This window comes from Balearica regulorum, chromosome 1, assembly GCF_011004875.1.
Source record: "Balearica regulorum gibbericeps isolate bBalReg1 chromosome 1, bBalReg1.pri, whole genome shotgun sequence".
Taxonomy (NCBI): Eukaryota; Metazoa; Chordata; class Aves; order Gruiformes; family Gruidae; genus Balearica; species Balearica regulorum.
In genome coordinates this window covers 93,185,068-93,208,384 of record NC_046184.1, presented here as the reverse complement: position 1 = coordinate 93,208,384, position 23,317 = coordinate 93,185,068, and the positions used below count along the sequence as shown (strand labels likewise).

At 39.6% G+C, this 23,317-nt stretch overlaps 1 protein-coding gene and 1 long non-coding RNA gene across 5 annotated transcripts in view; one reads left to right on the top strand and one right to left on the bottom strand.

Moving 5' to 3' along the window:
- LOC142603881 (uncharacterized) overlaps positions 1–4,044 on the bottom strand; it is a 142,150-nt gene extending 138,106 nt beyond the window's left edge. The window contains exons 1-2 of the long non-coding RNA XR_012837786.1: positions 3,769–4,044; positions 3,256–3,368 (exon numbers count right to left, since the gene is read on the bottom strand). This is a non-coding gene — a long non-coding RNA (uncharacterized LOC142603881). The remainder of the gene's footprint in view (positions 1–3,255; positions 3,369–3,768) is intronic.
- Positions 1–23,317, top strand: part of COL8A1 (collagen type VIII alpha 1 chain) — a 96,655-nt gene that overhangs the window by 2,580 nt on the left and 70,758 nt on the right. For all 4 annotated transcript variants that reach the window (XM_075766416.1, XM_075766407.1, XM_075766437.1 and 1 more), the window contains exon 2: positions 13,579–13,687. The gene's annotated coding sequence lies outside the window, so the exon portion shown is untranslated. The remainder of the gene's footprint in view (positions 1–13,578; positions 13,688–23,317) is intronic.

The window sequence follows — 23,317 nt, the reverse complement described above, 5'->3', positions numbered from 1 at the left end:
GGTCTGCCACTACCACTGCTTGTGAGACATTCTGATCTTTGTGAATTTATTTTCACCCACCTCTCTGTAAGGCAGAGATATGTTTTCTTCTGGCTGTGCTGATACTAAATATATGGACTGGTTTGCTTATGGTCACAGTGAAAATTCATGGTAGAAAATGAGATTTAGCTCTTCTGGGTTCCAGTCCAGCACTTTAATCCCATGCTTCATTTTGTATTCAGCTTTATAAAGTCCACCCCTTTGCAGCTGATCTGTCTTTGCATGACTTTAGGCCTGAACAGCAGGGAGAATTCCAGTGACAATCCTTGAGAGAGGTAATTTACTCCTAACACTTTCAAACTACCTGTGAAATGCTTTACATCCCTTAACCAGACTTGCAAATCATTCTTGGAGGGGGTAAATAAATAAATAAATAACCAAACTACCACCTCTTTCTTACCCTCTGTGGTTAAAGGAGACCAACCCACTCTTGGCAGGATGAGCAAGCAGAGATTCACTGCCATGGACCAGAAATGATGGGCAACATCTGACTATAAGAATTCAGTCTTGGTAACTCAGTAGCAGTAAAGAGCTCAAAGAGAAGGACATGGTACTTAAGCAAAATTATTCACAGGGATCTTCTATGGCACATGGAATATATTCTTCCTTTCTTTTCAACATTTGCTATCATGTGCCACCTCTATAAATGTATAGGATATCATTTCATAACCATTAAAACAAAAAAGCCCAAAAAACTCTACAGCTTTGGCCTATCCGCTTAGTTTTTAACTGTAGAGCTAATTTACAAGGGTACAGACTCCTAATTGCTCCTGTGGCCTTGCTAATACTGCATTTAATAAATAAATAAATAAAAATAGTACATTTTGATGCTCAATTTCTAGAGTAATTGCCCTAGCAATGGAGACCTTATCTCTTATTATTTTAAATTGAAAATTACCACTAAGCATGCATTGCTTACAGATAAAATAGTGAATGTGTGAGATGTAACTGAAGAACTAGCAGAAATGATAAGGACTAGAAAAAGAACCATTAATGGCCATGTCATTACCTGCTGTAGAAGGTAGGACAATTTTTATACATCCATAAGCACACCTACAAGGCAGAATTTTCTGCTCACTTATTCTATGTCTTGCTATATATCTCAGGGGAGGAAAGACGAAGTTTTATCCTTAAAGCTTAAATATATCCCTATACTTTCCCTTACTTTTTTGGCCTTCCAATTATTCTAAGCTGTGGGTTCTTTCCTTTTACAGGGCGATAACTCTTAATTTGCACTAGTGTCATATTTCTAAAAGAGCAATGGTTCAATGGAGTTTGTGTAGTGAGGAACAAGAAAAGACAAAAACATTAGAGGTGGCTTGTTCTGACTGATTAAAAACAACTATCTGTATTTAACTGTACAAAAGTTTCTTACTCTTGCCACTTACACTTTCTAGAGTTTTGTGTAAGTGATGTTGCCTTTTTGTGGCTTTCCCTCTGGAAAGCAAGATCTATTCTTTGCACTAACAGAATTCTCCTTCAGCAAAAGTTGTAGAGCTCTAAGTGTTTAAAAAGATAATGATGAGTCCTGGTTCTCAAGCCTTTTGTCGGTCTTATGCAATAACTGTGCCTATTCTCTGTACACATCAGTAAACAATTGTGCTTGGTCTCCCTGTACTCCTGAAATGTTGGATGTGTTTCTGTAATTGTCTTGATGTGTAATGAATTTAATGTCTCATAATTGCACTGCAGGGGATTAATACCACTACGCAGTCTAGGGACATCTTTTGATGATTAAAACTTCTTCATGCAAGTCCACATTTTATAGCAAAAGCAAGATGAATCTAAGTCTGTCGCTTCTTGAATGGCAGGTGAAACTGTTGTGTGACATGTAATGGACCCTTTTCAAAAGGGAGTGAGAATCAGTGCCCTCTCTTGGTTAGAAAAAAATATATATAAAGCATCCCTATGAGAGTGTTTATCAGTTCCCTCTGCTGGCTACAAAGCCCACGGCCAGATGAGCAGCTGCGTTTGCGGAGGCGAAGGTCTTAAGTTCTATTCCCAGTGCTGTGTGCACGAAGTAAACTGATGACTCTGGTGTCTGTGCATGTATGTGGACATCATTCTTTATAGGGTCTCATCAACAACTACACAAAGTTCAACATGAGGGCACTTAAAAATGATATGGAGTTCCTGGGAGGTAAAAAACTTTCCACTTCAGATGTGAGAAGCATGCTAGCAGCTATGCCATTCATAATACTACACAGCTAGAGTATCCTTCTGTTATGCATCATATGCACACCTTGCTTTTTCCACCTCTTCAAGAAAAGTGTGTGTGTGTTCATTACACTCAGTTTAGAGACATCTAGCCAGTTATCACAAATATTCTTGGCAATCCCAAATTGTAACACTTTAGAATGTCAGCTTCTGAGAACTCCGCATTTGCAAAAAAGAAATAAATGGTACCAACAAGAACACTCCAACCTAAAAAAAAAAAAATCCACAAACCAAAACAGAAAAAGAACCTAACTAGTTTTCTTCCATTCTTGTAGGGAAAGGCCTATATAATCTGGTTATGCAACTGGCGAAACATGTCATACAATTTATGCAGTCCCTCTGAAATAAAGTTGAGAATGAAAAAAATATACTGCAAACTTAAGAAAGAGTTTCTGTTTTAAATAAATATCCATAGCACTACAAATCACGAACTCCTGGGTCAGGTATGCCAGTTCAGCCCCTAGGAATCTATCACAGCAATATATAGGATATGCATAACCTATCCTATTAAAGGGAGAATGAGTCGAAACTAACAGCTTGACATACTAGATATCAAAGGTATATTAAAAGCCAAATTTTTTTAAACATCTGCAGCATGTTTCCTGCTAACTAAAAAAGCAACCACTCTTTCCAGATCAACATACTGCTACATTCTTCTCTCTGAACAGAAAGAAAATAAGTGGACAGTAGCACACTGTAGACTTTCATAGAGAACTTCAAGCAAAGCATTTGACCATTTTTGCAATTGAAAATTCCAGAGAGCGAAACAAGTTTCTAACAAAACCCGGTGTTATGATGTGAAGCAACAACACATGTATATAAAATACACTACAGTCCCTAAAATTGAGATGTTTACATTGTCTCTCATTTACTCAACATAATTTTCAAAGGGACAGAATGGAAGATGGCACAGCCCCAGGGACGTTCAAACCAAACACAGTCAGCTTACCACTGAAGAAATCTAGCAGTCAAGTCTGCTTATGCCAGCATATGACTTACCTCTGTTCTGCCCTTCCATTCTTCCTACCGTGTGTGGAGCTCCAGTGAATGCAGAGTATCAGAACAACAGTCTTTTATGTGGCTCACAGAGCAGAATTTCTCTTTCAGCTTGCCTTTTTAAAAAAAAAAAAAAAAAGGCATAGAAAGTATTCAGATATTTCCCAGTATTTCTTTGTAAATGAATTAGGTGATCTTAGTCCAACTATCAGTTGATGGACACGAATATAAAACACACAACTGGGACCTTTGTTGGCAAATCTCAGAAAAAGTCAAGAGGTAGTTATTTTAGGTCAAAGTTGAGCTATAAAAGCAGGCTTGTGAGGAAAGTTTATGTTGCCAGCATTGATATATGTCACCTGCACTATAGATAAAACGCAAATAAGCAAAGAGTAGTTAAGCAAGTACATCCCACAAGCCCTAGCATTCACACAAAACGTATTTTAGAAAATGAAGGGAAAAAAGACAACACTCAGTACTTCTTTCCTTTCAGTCAGTGGCTTGAATTGAATTTACCATAGTAGCACATCACATTGTTAGCTGCAGAAAAATGCAAAGCTTAGGCCTTTAGGAGTAAGTCTCTTGTGCTTTACTGGTTCCAAAAATGTCAGTGCTTGTCAAAGTGTTTTTGAAATAAAACCAAAACCATGTTAATAAAATGAACTTTCCAAGACAATGCTGGCCAAAACTGATTCTTAGATTTCTTTTCAGTAATAAACTGCCTCTGTGGTTGCTGAGCTGATAGGGAAGAGGATTTAAAGGGCCAAAGTCAAGTTCTGGTTAACTCAGGGTAAAAAAGAGCTCTCAAACACAGCACAAACCCTCCAATGAATGGAAAGATTTTTGCTGAGAGTGGGCAGAGCTTAGCAAAATCCAGCTGTACTTTCAGAAACGACTGTAATCATTATTAGGCTCTGCTTGAATGTATTCTGAGATTGGAATACTTGTTGTGGGTACAATTTGTGATGCACTGCTGTAGATTACTGGACAAGACTCAATACTTGTGTAATGCAGAATTCACAGGCGGAATGTCAGTTCACAAGAGCTACTCTGCCTATTTATTAAGTAATTCTCTACATGAATTAACAAGGCAACAACTGGAAGGATTCTGTCCCATCCTATCCCAGCTTTCCAGATTAATAGCTCCAAAAATATGCTCCAGTGAAGGATGAAGGCGTTCATGATGAACTGAGTTCCTACTGTGTACACAAGTCGCGTGCAAGTCTGGGCAGTGAGATCTCCGAACTGTTTTGTTGTATGTGCATATAGGTGCAGACACAGCAGCAGTTTCTGTCTTCCACAGAAAAAAAGTGGTGCAGTAGTTGGATGTTCTGTGCCTGTCACAGGAATTCCCACTCTCCTCGAGTTCCAACCAGCATAGCTCAATTTAGGATGTCTAAGCAGTACAGTCCAAGTGGCCACTGCAAGGGTGCTTTCTTCGTTCTTATAGTGAGGAACTCCTACAGACTCATACTATCTTTTGGAGATCTGGGCATAACATATTATGTCAGGAAACAGGGAAAACATTTTAGGATTGTTCCCTAAGCTTGCATTACTAGCCTCAGCTAAAAACATTGCTTGTGCTATCCTGGAAATAAAGAAAACTGCATGTTTAACATCTGATACTTGATTAAAGATTCATTTGCAGCAGTATTTTTTTTTAATTTTGTACTGCTATAAAATTATCAAATGGCTTTTAAACTTTAGTTTTAAGGAAATATCTCAGCCATCTTTTATAATGTCGTCACCGTTGCATTTCAGTTTTAGATTGCTCTTAAGCAACTAGTTGCAAATACTCAGTATCTAAAATCCAAGCTACCGATTAGTTTTGGCATGTGAGTTTTATAGTGTATCTCTGTTCCACAGTGAGGGCAAGATAGCTCTTAGTTTCAAATTTCAAGCACAAAAACTGCCTTTCACTGAGTTCAGTAATTCACTTGCAAGGAGTATTTTATATTATTCTTTTGAAACACCCTATTTTCAACATCACATCTGTCATTCGTATGCTGAGTGCTGTCAAGAACTCAGTACAAAAGGTCTATGAAACACGAGCAAAACAAATTCAATTTGTGACTGCTCAGAGACATTTTCTCTGCTACATGTGCTTTCAGCTTTCTAACTGTTCATCTCATGAAAACAAGTATTACAAAAATAAGTGAACAGAAACCTATTATATTTTCAATGCTCCATTCATCAAGTGTATTCTGAGAGCCAGAATTTTAGCTTGATGGACACTCACAACGTACAGCCTTAGGCCTTTGAAACAACTACCACATCCACAAGACTGAGAGCTGCTCCCTCAACTCCCACCAAAGCTGAAGCTAACTGAAGACCTAACTTGGCACTTCCCTGGGGGACTCAGCACCACAGACCTCAGCTCAGGGTGCAGCAACCCTCCTTCCTGGCTTCTGCCCCCATCCGCTACCAAAGATGACAAGGAGAAATATTTTTGCTTGTTCAACTGCCTGTAAGTCTTTGAGATTTCAGGAAAACATGAAATGTTGTACCTGATGCCCAAAAGCTGTCGAGATAGCAGGGGTTTGTGTCAGCGGATTCAATGTAGTGACACTTTAGTTGTAACAATGTTGCATTCTACTTTAACAAAAACAAACCCCACAACGACAAAACCCCCACTTTCATTTAAAACACCGCTAGCAGAAGTGGCCGTTAAGCGCTTGCGACCAACAAAGCCCGCACCGAGTTAAATCGCTGAAGAGACGGCACCGCAGCCCCTCAGCCGCGCGGCACCCTCGGGGCTCCGCCCCATTCGGCGGCCGTTACCCGCCCGTAACGGTCACAGCGCGAGCCCGCGTTAGCCCGCCCCTAGCCGGGCGGCGCGGTCGCCGCCACAGCCCCAAAGGAACGCGCCGTCGCCCGGCGGGGCAGCGACAGCTCGCTCTCGCAGGACTGCGGGCAGGGCCGGGGCCAGCGGGGCAACGGCGGTTAGGGGCCCCTCTTTAGTCAGGCCGGGCACCTCACCTTGGTTTTACCACTTCCCTCCTCATGTTGTGGCTCTGTGGATCTGGCCTGTTCTAATGTTAACGCCAGTTCTGCACACAGGCAGTCAGAAAATCGATTTAAAGCCTGCGCCTCCCATTCCCGAAGGAGAGGCAAGGGTTGAGGAGAGCAGAACCACCACCACCACCCCCCCCAGCTCAGTCAGCTGAGGAGCATTTATGGAAACACAATGCGTTTGAGGTTTCTTGGGTTTCGGAGATAGAGCCTGGGGGCTTTGCTTCTGCGTGCCAGCCCTGGGTGCCCCTTTGAGAAGGATCTGGGTAGCATTAGCTCGCACAGATGCGGACAGTGCTGGAAGGCCAAAAATGAGGGGGGCAGAGGGGGGAGCTCCACTCTCAGCTGGAAAGAAAATGTCGCATCCTGCTCGGAAGGAGAAGGCAGGCAGCTCCAGCACGCACCACAGGAGGCTCAGGACTTTTCAGATTTCCCCATCTTGAGGCCGCTGTAAGTAAAATAAATAAATAAATAAATAAATAAAAAGTCCATTTTGAAGTTAAGGTTCTTTGGTCTTAAAACCAAAAAAAAAAAACCCACCTGCAAAAATTACTACTATATATGGGTATCTAGTATGAGGAGATTAACCAGTCTTGTAAAGTTGAATTTCTAAAACCCCAAAACTCCCCCCAAAATACCAAACACTGGTGGGATGTGAGGAAAGAAATACCATGTGAGGAAAGAAAATGATAAAACTGCTGTAGTCAACAGGCAGGGAGTTCAGAAGGCAAACAGCTGAACGGAACAGCTTTATCATTTCTTTCCAATGTATTCTCCCCACCCTGCTTTGTTTAGCACAAAGGTTTTTTGAGGTGAGTCTTTTTGATCTATTTGTTACATCCCCTACCATGGTGGAGCCCTGACTCATGATCAAGGATTTAAGACAAAGAGCAGCAACTCCCGAACCTGAAGGCTTGTAAATTGTACATAGAGCAAAGCTAACTGCTGGACTCCTGCTCCAGTCCCTTTAACACACTCTTGCTTATACAGATCGTTGGTATGTCTGGAAAGGTATTACACTACAAACGCTTCACCTCCTTCTCCTGGCTGCAGAAGCATCCAAGAACATCACATACAGCCAATTAATGAATTTATCCTTACAAGCACCCTGGCAACATCACACTCATTTTAGAGGAAATTGAGGCACAGAGAATGTTGCTGGTGTAGCATTTGAAGAGATTGCTCCTGGCCAGATTCTCAAGTGTCTTCCCGTGATGATGGGGGCTAGTTGGAGAACTTGGGCACCTCAATGAGAACCAGATTTTCATGAGTGCTCAGCACCCAGTAGCTCTCGCAATGACACTCACAGCCAAATTTTCTGAAAAGTTCCTTTGATCGTCTGGCTGCTGCCTCAGTGGAAGCAGAGAGCTTTTGAAAAATCTGATCCTGTTTGTGGGTGCTGAGCACTTTTCAAAATTCTTGCTTAAGTGACCTGGCCAAGGATGCAGACTAAAATCTGAGCAGAACCCACTTTGCCTAATCCCTAGGCCAGTGATTTAACCACAGGCGTATCCTTCCATCTTCGGCAAAGAAAGAATAGACACTAGCTGGGGCAGGAATCAAAATGCCAAATAACTGCCAGTACCCACGCCTGCCAAGAAAAATGCCCGGATACTTGTGGGAAAACCAGACGGCCACATTTTGGTACTTTCCTGAGAAAGGATTATTTCTAGTAGTGGTGCCAGAGTCTGGCAACCTTGATTATGCTCTTTCCAGACCTACCTATTTCTTTCTGGGCTAAAACTCTTGTGAACATGCCCTCACACAGGCACACCCTCCCCACTCTTCAGAAAAAACAGCAGCTATCCAAACACTGTACTGTCTCCATTATCCTTAGAGAGCCAGGCACGGTTGGGCAAGACAACACTATTTTGTGTAATGATTAAGAAGCAGTGGTCACGTCAGTGAAGATTTTTGTTTTCATTGAATATTTCATTCATTTCTGAACATAAGCAACCACTTAGTTGCAGTTGTGCTAGATGCAGAGGAGGAAACACATGCTATTCTTGGCTGGACTTTACCTCTGTGGGAAGCAGCAGCCTCCTTACAGCAGCCTCTGTAGGCTGCATGATTTAGCTACATTAGAGATTGTCCTGAACCTCAAGCAAGGGCCTGCCTCCAGATTCTGAGTACCCCAAAGTGTGAATGCATGAAACCCCCCCAAACCCAGCCTAGATCCTGTATTTTACACTCTGTTTGTGAGGTCTGTTTGCAAATGACAGTTTCCAAAGCCATGAGATCAAGGCTAGCTTAGAAATTCCTCTCCAAGCTGACCATATCCATTCAACTGCCACTCGAGATGCTGCTCTCTGTGTCACTCAGCATCAACTTGTTGGACTGTCTATCACAGGACTCCATCTCAGAGTCCAGCTTTCATTAAGTGCTCTGTCTCACCTCTGTCCCCAGCTTTCAGACCACCTCCCAAGTCAGTATCTGACCAGTCTGATAATAGGAAGTTAAGGCATTCAGTTACAGGCATGTTTTAAGGGAGCATAGATACCACATTATAACTATTGAATGAAAATGTTTACAGAAGAATAGTCTTGTAAAAGAGCTCTGACTAAGCTGTTGCTGAGGCTTGAGCTCAACCTATATAAGCCAAAAAATGCAGCTGCATCTTTTCTAGCTACAGCTAAAAACAGCTAAGTATACTGGAAAAACCTTTGATTGGGGAAAAAAAAAAAGATACTCTCCTAACAGAGGATTACACCTAGAAGCAAGTGTGAACACTTGTTTTCTGCTCTGTTTGGATCTATACATGTAATAACACAAGGAAAGTGATGGCTGTGGTTTGTGCTTTGATTGTTGAATGACAGTGTTTTCACTCAATTGTGACATCTGCTGCAGTAATTACTGTAATAACAACCCCAGTCAGAAGCTGGACTTCAGAGCAATACCGCAGTCAAATATTACAGCCCTTAAAAACAGAATAATTGAGGTAGAAAGGGATGAGCTCATGCAGCTTGTTTAAGCAGACAGTTAATTGCACATGCTTTAATTTACCTTGTGACCTAAAAAGTTACAGGGACTGTCACTGGAGGAACCTGGGCTGTGATCAGTAATTTTGTGGGCTGTTTTTGTCAGCAAATTTGTAACTACAACTTTTCACTTTTCCCATCTTGCAGATTTTTGTTTGTTTATTTTTAATTCTCTCGTTCTGTCCTTGGAAGAAGCCAAGGCATTTCTCTGGAAAAGCTGGAATCTACTAAGGTCCCAGGTCAAGAAGTCTGTCTTAGGTGTCATCTCCTCTGAACTCAAAAACTAGGAACAGTTTAAAAAAAGGTCTTGGTTTGGAGAGTAGCAAGGTGATCAGGACACAGCCTGCTGGTAAAGGGCAGGGAGATGTGATGCTGGAGCAGAGGTACCAGGGCCCATGGAAAAGGCTGGCAGGTTTGACAGTCCAGCCTGATGTGCCTTTGAAGCACAGCAAACGGGCATTCCAGCACTGGCAGGAAAGGGTGCCAACATTAATAAAGGTTGATGTGCAGAAGACAGACCTTTCTGCACAATTGGCTTACTCTGGAGCCCAGGTCTTCTACTGTGGGGCTGTTGTGTTTTCTGTCTAAGCCTAGATGCCCTGGAACTAACTTTCCCACCTGGTCTTTAGTGTAGTTTGGGGCTTGTGTCTTTGGTATTAACAAGAGAGCACGGAGACTTAAAGATGAGATACTCAACTCCCAGGTAATCAATCTCACTGTGAGATATTATTACTCTGAGAAGGTTATGTGTTTCTCTCTACTTTTGTCTGGAAATGCACTCCAGGAAATGAGAGATGTTACCTTTTACAACTAATGCATATGTTTCCACCAAAGACCTGTAGTTTTGAATTGACATATTCTGAAAAAAAAGTTTTGATCAGAAATTCCTGCTTATTTCTTTGGGAAATAACTGGAATAACCAACTTTAATCACTTGAAAGTGGAAAAAAAATTCCACTTTATGGAGAAGACAGTCAGCATCTCCCAAATAATTCTTCTCTTTGTGCCCATGAAAATGGTCACTTGAAATCAATCACTGCCTACCATCTTCTAAGAACTTGGGTCTCCTTCTAACCCAGACCAGTATTACAGAAAAATGTACTTCTAGAAACTACACAGTTCAGCGTCCCTAAACAGAGAAGTTTTCCAGCCTTTACAGATTCACCCATGACAAAGCAAAATACTCGCCAAGCCTAACAGAATTTACACAGCTAAATAAATCACTTTTTAAGTGTTTAAATGTCGTTGTGAGAGTGAAAAGATGAAATGTGCTGTATATCATCTCTACAAAACCAGAAGTAGTTATATTATAAATAAACAGAGTTTGCTTGGTATTAAGGACATAGGAAATTCCATTCAAGAACAGACAAATGGCACATCTTGTCTGGTATCCTGCATCTGGCACAGGCCTGCAACAGATGCTTAAAATACTTGGCTCTCTTGGTCCCACAGTCTCCCCTGTTCCACCTACCACCAATGTTATAAATCACACGGTTTTCCTAACCTCTGGTGAGAGTCTCTTTCTTGCTCACTTGTATAATGTGGGAGGTGGAAGCATAGGCAGGGGAATACATATTTGCCCTGTGTGATACTTATTACAGTGGCTGGTACCAAATTTGGCTGAACTGCGCTTCTGCCTGTTTCAGAACATATATGGTATTACTGCCTGTATTGCCTATGTAGCCAAACAAAGCAGCACATAGGTGAGGACTATGCTTGTCTCCAGAGAAAGGGGGAAGCAAACCTTATTTGCACATAGCCAGCAAGTGTACCTACCATTAGCCTATTATTAGTCAGCTGCCCTCTTTCTATCAGGGCACTGCCACCTAATTGCTCCCTATTGCTCAATGACATACATATGCTGGTGTGGCTTTCTAGTAACTTTTATAGTTTAATGCATGATGACTGAATATTAAATGAGTTTATTGTCTATCAAGCAGACTTCATTTTTGTCCTTATTCCAAGGGTTATCAAAACATGGTTCATCTACCCAGCAGGTCACATAATGCAGGTTCCCCTCTTTAGTGGCCTGGTGCTTCTAGCCACTGTCACTAGTGTGATATGCCTGCACCCAACAAAACTAACTGTGCCGCTCTCCCTTACTAGAAATGTACTTCCCACAGACCAGGTCTCTTTATTTTCTACAATCTCATTCATAACCTACATTAAGTTCAATGGCACAGTCGGCTAAGGGCCTCTAAAACAGACAAATGAAAAATCCAAACCTTTCCATTTGAAAAGTTAAAAAACCCCTTTGTATTATTTACATTACACCCTCTTTGTCTTCCCCTGTGAAATATAGCAGGATTTTTAAAAAACTAAAGAGAACTTATGACTATAGGTAACTACCACATAAGATCCTTTCACATGTCATCTTACAGAAACAATAGAAAGAGAGAGGGGCAGCTATAGAAATTATGACACCTCAGTTCTAAGCTATTGTGTTAAAAAACTGAATTTGAAGGGAAAAAAAAATCAAGCATCCCTCAGTTTGAGCATATCGTGTCTACAGTTGCTGAGCACTGCTCTTCAGGAATGACCTAATAAATCTTTACATGTTAATAAGGGAAAACTGGATCCTGATGGTGTGCTTAGGCGGTTGTATATAGTTTCAGATGTCAGCTTTCTCCACGCTCACGGATTTTTCTGATTTTGATTCCACCCTACTGATCGTAACTTTCAGTGTCAAAAGTCCAAATCTAGAGCAGACCTTTGGTCTAGATTCACCAAATTTGTATCCACAAGGAACAAGACTTTGCAGTATCAATCTGCTTGAAAGAATGGACACATTAAAGCTACTGCAGTACCTAGTAGAAGTTTGCATCCTTTGACATATTCCAAATCGACCATACATTCAGGGATAGCCAGGGTCAGTATTAGCAGGAGCTCTGTGACTTTCTGCAGTTCTCTCCTGTTGTACAAGAGGAATGACTTTCAGAATATCCATCTGATTTCAGTCAGGAACAGAAGTAGAGGTTTTTCAAGGCAGACAAATGAGTCAGCCACTTGTTCCAAATAAATGGAAATGGTGTTCCAAGTTTCCTAGACAGCTTTAAAAACTACATAGAGCAATTCAGCTGCTTAATATATTGTGTTCTACACCTCACATTTAAGACGAAACAAAATCATGTGCTTTTTATTCTGGATATAAGTTGGTTTACCCACAGCGGTCCAAAGCCATCTCATTTTTTTCTCTGTCCTCGACATACATGCTACTCATCTTGCTTGTGCCATTCACAAGAACAAAAGTAGCTCTCTTCAGAGTAAAGAGCAGCCACTGAGGTTCCCAGACTGCCATGGGTATCCTAAATAATACTGAACTAAGTGTCTTAATGTCTGTGATGTCCATTTGTATAACAAGGATGTTAATATTTTGCTTTCTGAGGAGGAATGTTGTAAACCTTAATTAATATATCAGTGAGAAAAAAAGGCATGAGTTAGAACTTTAACTGTACAGTAAAACAGAACATCTATGTGGATAAATAATTACAAGGAGATATATAAAACTATAAAAATAATTTCTTTACTGCAAACCTTGCCTTAACAAGAAACATAACTCCTTCCTTCCGCAAGAAAGCTGAATACACTGACTCATGTCTTTGTTTAAGTGTCATGGTAAATTTGTTCTTTTATAACATGTAGTAGTTTAGCTTTGAACTTTTGATTTTTGGAAAAGGCAGAGTGGAAAAATGTTTTCATGGGAGAGAAGTGCACATTCCAGAGCTGTCGACTGTTACTCGTTTATGGGGGTGGGGGGAGTGGGGGGTGGAACTACTTAAGTTTTAGGCTTTAGTTGATGCAATTTGTTGCTGTCTGGTATTTTGTGATAAACCAAAGAGTTTACATTGTACAGTGAAATATTTCAATTTTCTCTCTCATTTTTCCAGCTTTTGCTTGTTCAAAACTCTGAACAAGTTTGAAACTGACTGCCATTGAGGAGAAAAAATTAGCTTTGTAGAAATAGAAATAGCAATTCTTTGTAATATACAAAGTAGTCCAAAGAGAAAATAACTCACAGTTTACTGTGAATTATAGAGCTACACACAAGCATAATGTGGCAATGCAGGCAATATTACTCATAAAAATAAAACAGAACAAAATCTGAGCCCTTCATGGTATCTTTGTAACCTGAGCAAGAGTTTTAAACACAATTTTCCTGTGCTCTTTCATGGTTATTTACTGTATTAACATTTGAGTACGTCAAAAAATATTAAAATAGGAAAATAAAATAAACTTTATGTAGCTTATTTATTCAAGTAAAGTAAAAAATATTTTTCTGCTGTCTTGCATATTTTGAAGAGTATTAACATACACGCTTTCTTCCCTTCTTTTTCTAGAAAGAGAAGAAAACGCAGATTGTCAGAATCTGTTATGATCTCTTCATTACTGGATGTTGAGTCTGGATATCAGAACCAGTACAGTGAAGTAGTCTCCTATTAAGCTGAGGTAATTGTCTTCCTAACAATTTAATTGTTTAAAGCATTACAAAAGATGCCCTACCACCCCCCTATGCCATGCCAATAAAACCATTTCTGGGCAGAACATTATACCGTACAATATAGCATCAGTTGATGTGAAAGACATGAGAACTGATGCTTTTGCTAACAGGCAGGGAGATTCAGGGCCCATTTATTACTACAAATTTAGCAAGAACACATTATTTAAGATGACCACACTGAATTTGGTTTGGAAAGCAATTGCAAAAGCAAGTGTCAGCTGTTTTCTTTCATAGAGGGAATAGTGACATGATAGATGCAACATCCTGGATTCATGGCCTGTTAAAGGACTACTGTACAACCATTATGGATATGTCAGAGACTGCATTCTTTGCTGCATTAGCATTAAGAGCTAAAGTCATTGAGGATAGAGAGCATAATAAGTGAAAAAGTCTAATGCTGAAACAATGCAATTAATAAGTCTTTCAGAGTTTGATTTCCTGGGGAAACTTGTTGCCATTGAAAGGATCTATCTTGTCAAAAATCTTAACAGACAAAGGCTAGAAACTACATGAAAATACCAGCCCCAAGCCAGAGATGAGGAGAGAACTTCTCTATTCACAAAGCCAGAAGACGTCACAGTATTATTCAGAGAGGGAGGCTTTGCTGAGGACATCAACTGCTTTTCTGACACATATTGAGATAAATTTCTACTTAGTGGGATGGGCATCCATACAGTAGATTATTTCATAAATATTATTTGCTCTGCATGAAAAATTGCATTTATGAAAGCCTACCAGTCACAGTTTAATTGTGTCATGTTTTCCCTCAAGAACAAAACTGCACACAGTGCAGGCCTAATGTAGTCACAGTATGTTACAGTAACATGCAATTTCAGATGCAGACAGGAAGGCAGTCAGTTGCAGAATTGTATTTAAAAAAAAAAAAAGCAGGTGGCTCTGAGGCTGGCCACTGGCCTGTAAGGATGCAGAGATGCAATTACCTTCAGAACTAAGGTACATAAAAAAAACTTTCAGAAAGTTTTCTACCCTCCCATGGCTTTAATGTATCCCATCCTTTCCTGGTATATCAGTAATGAAGATATTGTCAGTTTTCTGTCCATTGCTCTAATAGAATTACACACCTTCCACAGTATATTAACATGAATCTTAAAGAAGATGCAGTTTTACTTTGAAGCTTCCTTTTCTCCCCAATTAAAAAAAAAAGCTTCTAGAAATACACACCAATACAGCTGAAAAACACAGTGTAAAGAATTAAATTTTTTTTAGATAATATTTAAGTGGGTTATCATATAATCACCATTACAGACAAGGGGAAAAGAAAAAAAAATACAGAGATAGGTGCACAGGAAGATCAGCTAGAAGATAGATATATTCTTATTAGTATATCTAACAAAGCTGCCTCAGGCTTCACATTTGCTTTCAAAGTAACGGAATTCTGTTACAAGACAGTAACCAACGTGGCACATTATTCTTTCAGGTCATTTAAAGCCTGCCTGTTAAACAAACATTACTCTGACTTTTTTCTTTCTTCCCCCCTCCCCCCCAAGGATTCATAATATTTCCTGAATACTTTCAGTAATTTTTGTCCTATTTGTCTCCTAAACTATCCTTACCACTGAGAAATTGTTTGCCTAAAACCAGAACTCTGTGTTCAATACCTTTCTGATATTAATATTCCCTAAGTTACATTTCAGCTTCCAATCAAGGTTTGCTGCAACAGTTTCTCTTTTGATGCAAGTACACTGTACAGTACCCTAGATCTCAGCTAGAAGGCACAGTATGTCATGTGAACAGAAGAAAACAATATAGCTCAACTTTCCCAAAGAAGGTTGAATCAGGCCTTTTAAGTATAATCAAAACCATATTTTTACTAGCAAGCAGAGCCAATAAGTCATTGAAGCTATATAAATATATTCATACCCACATTGCACTTCATTATAAAAAGAATCTCACACCCAGGAACAGAAAAAATCTTGCTGTGGAATACTGAATAATTGTGGAACAAATGGAAGAATACACTGATATTTGCATGAGAAAGGCATCGTAAAAGGGATCCCAGTAAAACAAGCTGAATCTTCAGACTTTTATAAACTTTTTATGACTTTCTTAGCAGACATTAGAAAACTTGCAGGACTTCGTACAGAGCAGTATTATTTACAGGAGAAGTATTTATTGCTTATATTCTTAAGTGAAATTTATGTATAATTTCATACACAAATACATGCAAGCATACAAATGCATATATGTTTTTAGCAAAGTCTGTCACTAAATATTTTGGACCAACTTATAATCTTCAGTAATGCCAATAGATAGGTCCCAGTCAATTTGATATTTTATGTCAGCAAATTATTCTACATGTGAGAATGCCTCTGTGTAAATGCAATAGTATATTTCTTATAGATGTTATTTATGTGTACATGTCTCTCCAGGACTTGTGTCCAGACCCAATCTGGATTTAGACTGCTGCCACTGACAGCAGAATATAAATCTTTGTATGTTTCCTCTCTTTGAATTAATTTGTGAAGTTTTTTTTTAATGTTGGCTTTCTTTTCAATGTTAACTACGTAGGCCCATTTATCAATATAAGTAGAAGTTATCTGAACAGCAGCCAATATAGAACACAGAGCAATAGCAATGATTCATAGCATTTTTTACAGGGTGGTTTGGGTTTTTTTAACGCTCAGAGCCCATATGGGCAAGAAACTATTTCCCATACTGTGAGATGGAAATATTGCTCACCCTTTTGTAGAATATAAAGCTGGGAAATTAAATTGATTTAGTCAAAACGAAACACTTTCCTCATCTTAGAAAGGTAGCACTGCTCAGTTCAGCCAAATTGTGGCTACCTGAAAAAGGGAAGAATTTGATCACCTATGCCTGAAATCACACATTTTAAAGTTGTTCTCACCACAGTGTAGGCACAGCTAAACTGAATGATTACACCATGCTGAGTTATTTCCCACGTTCCTTTGTTACTCCAGTAATGTAAAAAACTGCAGGAACTGGGAAGTCATATGATCTGTAAGAAAGAGAATATTGTGGTTTCTAAGAAAAATATTTATTACCAAGCAAGTTATTTTGATTTATTAAATGATAGCTTCCCATTATAGAGTTTTTTGATATACTGCTTGAAACCACAATGGTTGTTTAAAGCCAGGACCTTATTTGTTTAAAGGCATCCACTAGTGTTTTTCTTAATAGAAATATCAGTACATGACAACACCAAGTTCATAGGAGCTCATCCAGGAATAAACTCTTGTTAAATTATTTTTTTCCTAGTGTGTTCATTAAGCCAGTGCAGGCACTGTGTCTCACTGCTAGTCTTCTAACATTAAATTTATAGGATGTTATAATTAACAACAGGTGATGGGCAGCACTACCTGCACAGCAAGCAAAGTGAAAAGACTGGCAGCTCAAAAGCCATTTGCGAATCATCAAAACTTTTCCCTGGATAAACTCAGTAGTAATCCTGGTAGGTTTTCTGGCAATTTTTATTTTTTTTTTAATTTAAATTCCACCACCTCTATCTCCTTTTTCATGTAAAAAAATAGGGACCATGGAAATCATACGTGACCAATGTGATAGCCTTCTATGATGGCATGACTGGCTGGGTAGATGAGGGGAGAGCAGTGGATGTTGTCTACCTTAACTTCAGCAATGCTTTTAACACTGTCTCCCATAACATGCTCATAGGTGAGCCTAGGAAGTGCGGTTTAGATGAGTGGACAGTAAGGTGGATTGAGAACTGGCTGAATGGCAGACCTCAGAGGGTTGTGATAAGTGGCAGAGAGTCTAGTTGGAGGCCTGTAGCTGGTGGCGTGCCCCAGGAGTCAGTACTGGGTCCAGTCTTTTTCAGCATATTCATCAATGACTTGGATGAAGGGACAGCACATACACTCAGCAAGTTTGCTGATGATAAAAACTGGGAGGAGGGGCCGATACACCAGAAGGCTGTGCTGCCATTCAGCGAGATCTTGACAGGCTGGAGAGTTGGGCAGAGAGGAACCTAACGAAGTTCAACAAACACAAGTTGACCTAGGGAGGAGGAATAAGCCCAAGCACCAGCACAGGTTAGGGGTTGACCTGCTGGGAAACAGCACTGCAGAGGAGCACCTGGGAGTCCTAGAGGACAACAAACTCTCCATGAGCCAGCAATGTGCCCTCGTGGCCAGGAGGGCCAATGGTATCCTGGGGTGTATTAAGAAAACCATGGCCAGGAGGTCAAGGGAGGTTATCCTCCCCCTCTACTCTGCCCTGGTGAGGCCACATCTGGTGAGTAGCATCCAGTTCTGGGCTCCCCAGTTCAAGAAAGACAGGGAACTACTGGAGACAGTCCAGCAGACGGCTACAAGGATGATTAGGGGTGTGGAGCACCTTTCTTGTGAGAAAAGGCTGAGAGAGCTGGGTCTGTTTAGCCTGGAGAAGACTGAGAGGGGATCTTATTAATGCTTATAAATGTCTGAAAAGTGGATGTCAAGAGGATGGGGCCAGACTCTTTTCATTGGTGCCCAGTGACAGGACAAGGAGCAACAGGTACAAGCTGGAACACAAGAAGTTCCATCTGAGCATGAAGAAAATCTTTACTCTGAGGGTGACACAGTATTGGGACAGGTTACCCAGAGAGGCTGTGGAGTCTAATTCTCTGGAGGTGTTCAAAGCCCACCTGGATGCGATCCTGTGCAAACCTGCTCTAGGTGATCCTGCTTCAGCAAGAGGTGGGGGGTGTTGGACTAGATGATCTCCAGAGGTCCCTTCCAGTGCCTACTGTTCTGTGATTCTGTCTGTTCTGTCATATGTCTGTTTAGAGTTATGTAGCTTTTCCACATCTATGTTTACCTACCTATAAAATGAGACAAATTATGCTCCCCTACTCACAAAGGGCTTCTCGGAGAATTACAGACAAGACCACACACAGAATTTTAAAATTAGGCAGATTTTTAAGAGACACTTGCATCTCCATTATTCCAGCTTCTCAAACTCACATTCTTTACAAATAACACAAAGGAAAAGAAAAGGTTCAAAACATATAAAGAAAAATCCACATCAATTTCAAGAAAAGCAGTTCTTCAACTTCGGGCTGAAAAGGAGGGAGAAAGACACTGAAAAACATGAATCAGCAAAAGTATGTCCCAGTATGAGTTTTCATTTGCATACTTAAACACCATTCTTTTTATTTTTTTCTTCTGTTGTGAGAATATAAGTTAGGCAAGGTATGTTAGGAAAGGCAATAGTGTTATTTAACCAAGTGAATCATAGAATGGTTTGGGTTGGAAGGGACCTCAAAGACCATCTAGTTGCAACACCCCTGCCATGGGCAGGGACACCCACCACTAGACCACGTTGCCTAAAGCCCCATCCAACCTGGCCTTGAACACTTCCAGGGATGGGGCCTCCACAACCTCTCTGGGCAACCTGCGCCAGTGCCTCACCACCCTCACAGTAAAGAATTTGTTCCTAACATCTAATCTAAATCGACCCTCCTTCAGCTTAAACCCATTACCCCTTGTCCTGTCACTCCACTCCCTCATAAACAGTCCCTCTCCAGCTTTCCTGTAGGCCCCTTCAGGTACTGGAAGGCCGCAATTAGGTCTCCCCAGAATCTTCTTTTCTCCAGACTGAACAATCCCAACTCTCTCAGCCTGTCCTCATAGGAGAGGTGCTCCAGCCCTCTGATCAGCTTCGTGGGCCTCCTCTGGACTTGCTCCAACAGCTCGATATCTCTCCTGTACTGGGGCCCCCAGAGCTGGATGCAGTACTCCAGGTGGCGTTTCACAAGAGCAGAGCAGTGGGGCAGAATCACCTCCCTCGACATCCTCGCCACACTATTCTTGATGCAGCCCAGGAGACGGTTGGCTTTCTGGGCTGCAAGCACACACTGCCAGCTCATGTTGAGCTTTTCATCAATCAGTACCCCCCCAACTCCTTCTCCTCAGGGCTGCTTTCAATCCATTCTCTGCCCAGCCTGTAATTGTGCTTGGGATTGAAGAAGGACTTGTATCCCAAATCTACCAACGGATCTAACTTTTATGGATCATTTCCAATGTACTAATCTGATGTGATCATGATATTAATGAGTTAATTACATGTCATAACGTAATGATTATAACAAAGGAGTATCTTTTTTTTAAATGAAAAAAACCCCTGCTTTGGATAATTAGCTACATATCCTCATTGACAGTTTAAGTAATGTAAATGCACTAACTGGTAGGAAGATGTAAGTAGGAATGTTAAAAAAAATAAAAAAATCAGTATTTGTATTACACAAAGATTGGAGACTTTTTTTTATAGATACATTCCACGCTCTTGCCAATATAGTTCTCTGTGTTCCTCTACAAATAACTAAACTGATACATTAATTTCTACTAAAGCCCTTGAAGGTTGTTTCTTCCCTCCTTTCTTCCTCTCCACCCCAAAATACACTTGAATCAGTAACCTTAAAGTTCTTAGCATATTAGAGAGCAATGACTATTATTCTAGCTTTATGTTACCAGGCTGCCAGCAAGAACACATGGTGCTAAAAGTTTGAGTTCTTTACCATGTAGTGAGCTAACATTCTCTGAGAACTCTTTTCACATTTGACTGTGGAAAAATATGTTAATTTCTCCTGAGCTTATGGGATCACTGCAGGCATGGACTGGATATTAGTACCCAAGAGAACCTAAGCTGCGACCACACTACATAGGTTTGCATATACTAATACATATGCATGCACTTCCATAACAGAAAGTGATAAATTTTAATGCCTGTCCCTTGTCCATGATTCTACTATAGGACTACTTGTCTCAAATCCACTGGTGAACATTTAAATTGTATGTTTACTCAGTACAACCCAAACCAGTACTAAGTTTTTAGATAACACTGTGTTAATTTCATTGTGAATTGGAGTCTCAAATGATTTTGTTAAACTGCTTTATTGTATAGTGATGATGGTTGCGATGGTGAATTTATCTGCTAGTTGCAGAGTTTGCACGTCATTAAAATTCACATAGCAGTGCTTATCTATAGCAGAGACAAAATTGCCCAGGGGAACACTTGTTACTCTGGGTAATTAATCAGAGGTGATGGGAAATTTTTCTTTGTGTTCTTGATAATCTCTAGGGCATCATTCAACTGTGAAACTTTGGCCTCACTGAAGTGGAAAGCAAGTTTCATCAGTAACTAGAATAGGCCAAGACATTTCTCAAAAGCACTTAATGACCTGGTGTCATCTGGCAAAGTTTCTCTGTGCAGTCTTTTTGCAGAGCTGCAGAAATAGTTCATTTCTATTAAATATTTCATACGCATACATAACAAGCCCCTTGTTTTGGTATTCATAGGCACATTTTAAGGAAGGTTCTACACATTCTTTAGGGTAAATACATTTTTAAAGGGCTTGAATCTATACTCAAATAAAGTCTCTCAGCTCAGTGAACTTGTAATCACATCCTCAACAGAAAATTTGTGGTTTTACATGGGCAGGGAGAAAAAAAAAATACATAAGACAAAATTCTTGGAGACTCAAGCACATAGCTTGAAACAGCCTGGAGACTTCCACTTTGTACAGTGAGGCTAGTCTCAAAAATAATTTTTTTATTAAAAAAAAAGAAACACTCCATCAGACGCCCAAATTTAGAGATGTGTTACTCAATAATAATTTAAAAACCCAAACACCTTCATCCAATAACATTTTATTTTCATGGTGGTTAGGCATAGATTTTAAAAATTGTATATGTAGAGTATTTTTCTTATTGAAGTACTTCAAGATAGTTAAACTTCTGCTGCACAAAAGTAATAGCGATTTTAAAAAGACTGAAAATATTTTCAATTCAAGAGTTCTCCCCAACCCAAAGAACTATTCAAATATCCAAGCACAAAGTTTGTGCCAAGTTTCTCAGAAAAAGTTCAGTGATTTAGACAACCATTAAACTGAGTTGACACCAACTCAGCAATTTTATTTCCTCTATTCAGCTCTTTCAGATGTGACTTTATTAATACTGAGTCTCAAAGATGAATTAGGACTTATTTCACATTTTTGTCAACTGCTCATTAGTTTAGCCATCCTTGTCCTAGAAACAATATCTTTTCCCAAATACATGTATTTAAAACAACATTATTTTAAGAGATATAAAATATACAAAATAATTGAATCATAAAAATTTACAGTATATGGAACAGAAGTTTACAGGCTAAATTAAAATTTGGCTGATTTTTCATTTAAGTGTTGCTCCAACATGCAAAATATTTTTAAAACAGTAACTACTCAACACAGATATTGATGGACAGGTTTACCCAAGCCTACTCCATTTTTTTATTGACCCTGGCTCACAGCAAATTTTTCTTGATTAAGAACATACTGTGTTATGCTGTATGCTCGTTTTGAGTGCATCGTACTAGTTTCACTGTAGCAGGCGCTAACTGAATGATTATTTTCTCAAATTACTTAATAGCATCGTGAATTCTAGCATGGCCATTTCAAAAGGTTTATTTCTCATTGTGATGACTAACTCAAGTTCTCCATAATAGATTCACAAATGGATTAGCAATTTTTTGAATTTAGCAAAAGTAACTGGCTCTCACCATTAATTGCAGCCTTGAAAGTCTATCATACACAAGTCATTGTAATGTCTTGGATCTGAAAGAGAACCCTTCTTTACAGGTAGACACTGAGATGGATGTGGTTTCTTAATATTGTTTCTTCTAAATGAAAGTTAATGCTGGTATTTTGCTTTTAGACTGAACTATCATATTTTAATTTATAAAATATGTACCATGTGTACCAAGAAGGTCTACATTTCAATGGAGACCTCAGATGCAGGATTTGTACCCACATTATTCAGGCACATAACTTCCACAGTGAATACTTCCACTGAACAGGAGTCAGGCCACCCACCAAGTACAAGTTGTGTGTGCCCCAATTCCTGTTTCTGAAAACACATTGATTATACACCCCTTAACACAGGGGTTAGGATGATAAACTGATTACTGTTTGTGAAGTAATGACATGATAAAGACTGCTTAGCAATAGTCATTGAACTCAAGGATAGAGCTATATAAATTCTGTCTTAAGGAACTTACAATCTTGCTACTTAACTCTAAGAGACATTGCTTAACAAATCTGTTTACATGTCCTGTGATACTGATTCAAAGCAGCTACAGGTACCTCAGTCAGTGGAGTAACTGTAGTTGAAGTGAATCTTTTATGTAATACCTTTCACACTGTGGACAGAATTAACTATCTGCTGATATTTCATCTTTGATTTGTCAAACTGAACATTTATACAAGTGTACACATGCATGTACACATGCTCATATATAAAAAGGTTTTTTTGGGGGAAGGTGCAATAAAACATTTCAAGTAAAATCAAAAGTCATATAGAAACAATATAAACTGTGCTATATTTAAACTATAGGAATAGGGGATAGGAAAGATGAAGGCTCTTTGCACAAGTAAATTATCTTAAACCTTGTAGGTGAACGGCACAACAAACCCTATAACATTTACAATTCAGCAAAAATATGCTCTATATTTCTGTTTCCTTATTAAATGAATTGATACTACCAAGTCTACTAAAGACATGGGTGGTATATGCTTACCTTTAAACAAACTCTGCTCACACTAACTCACATCCGTAGAGATA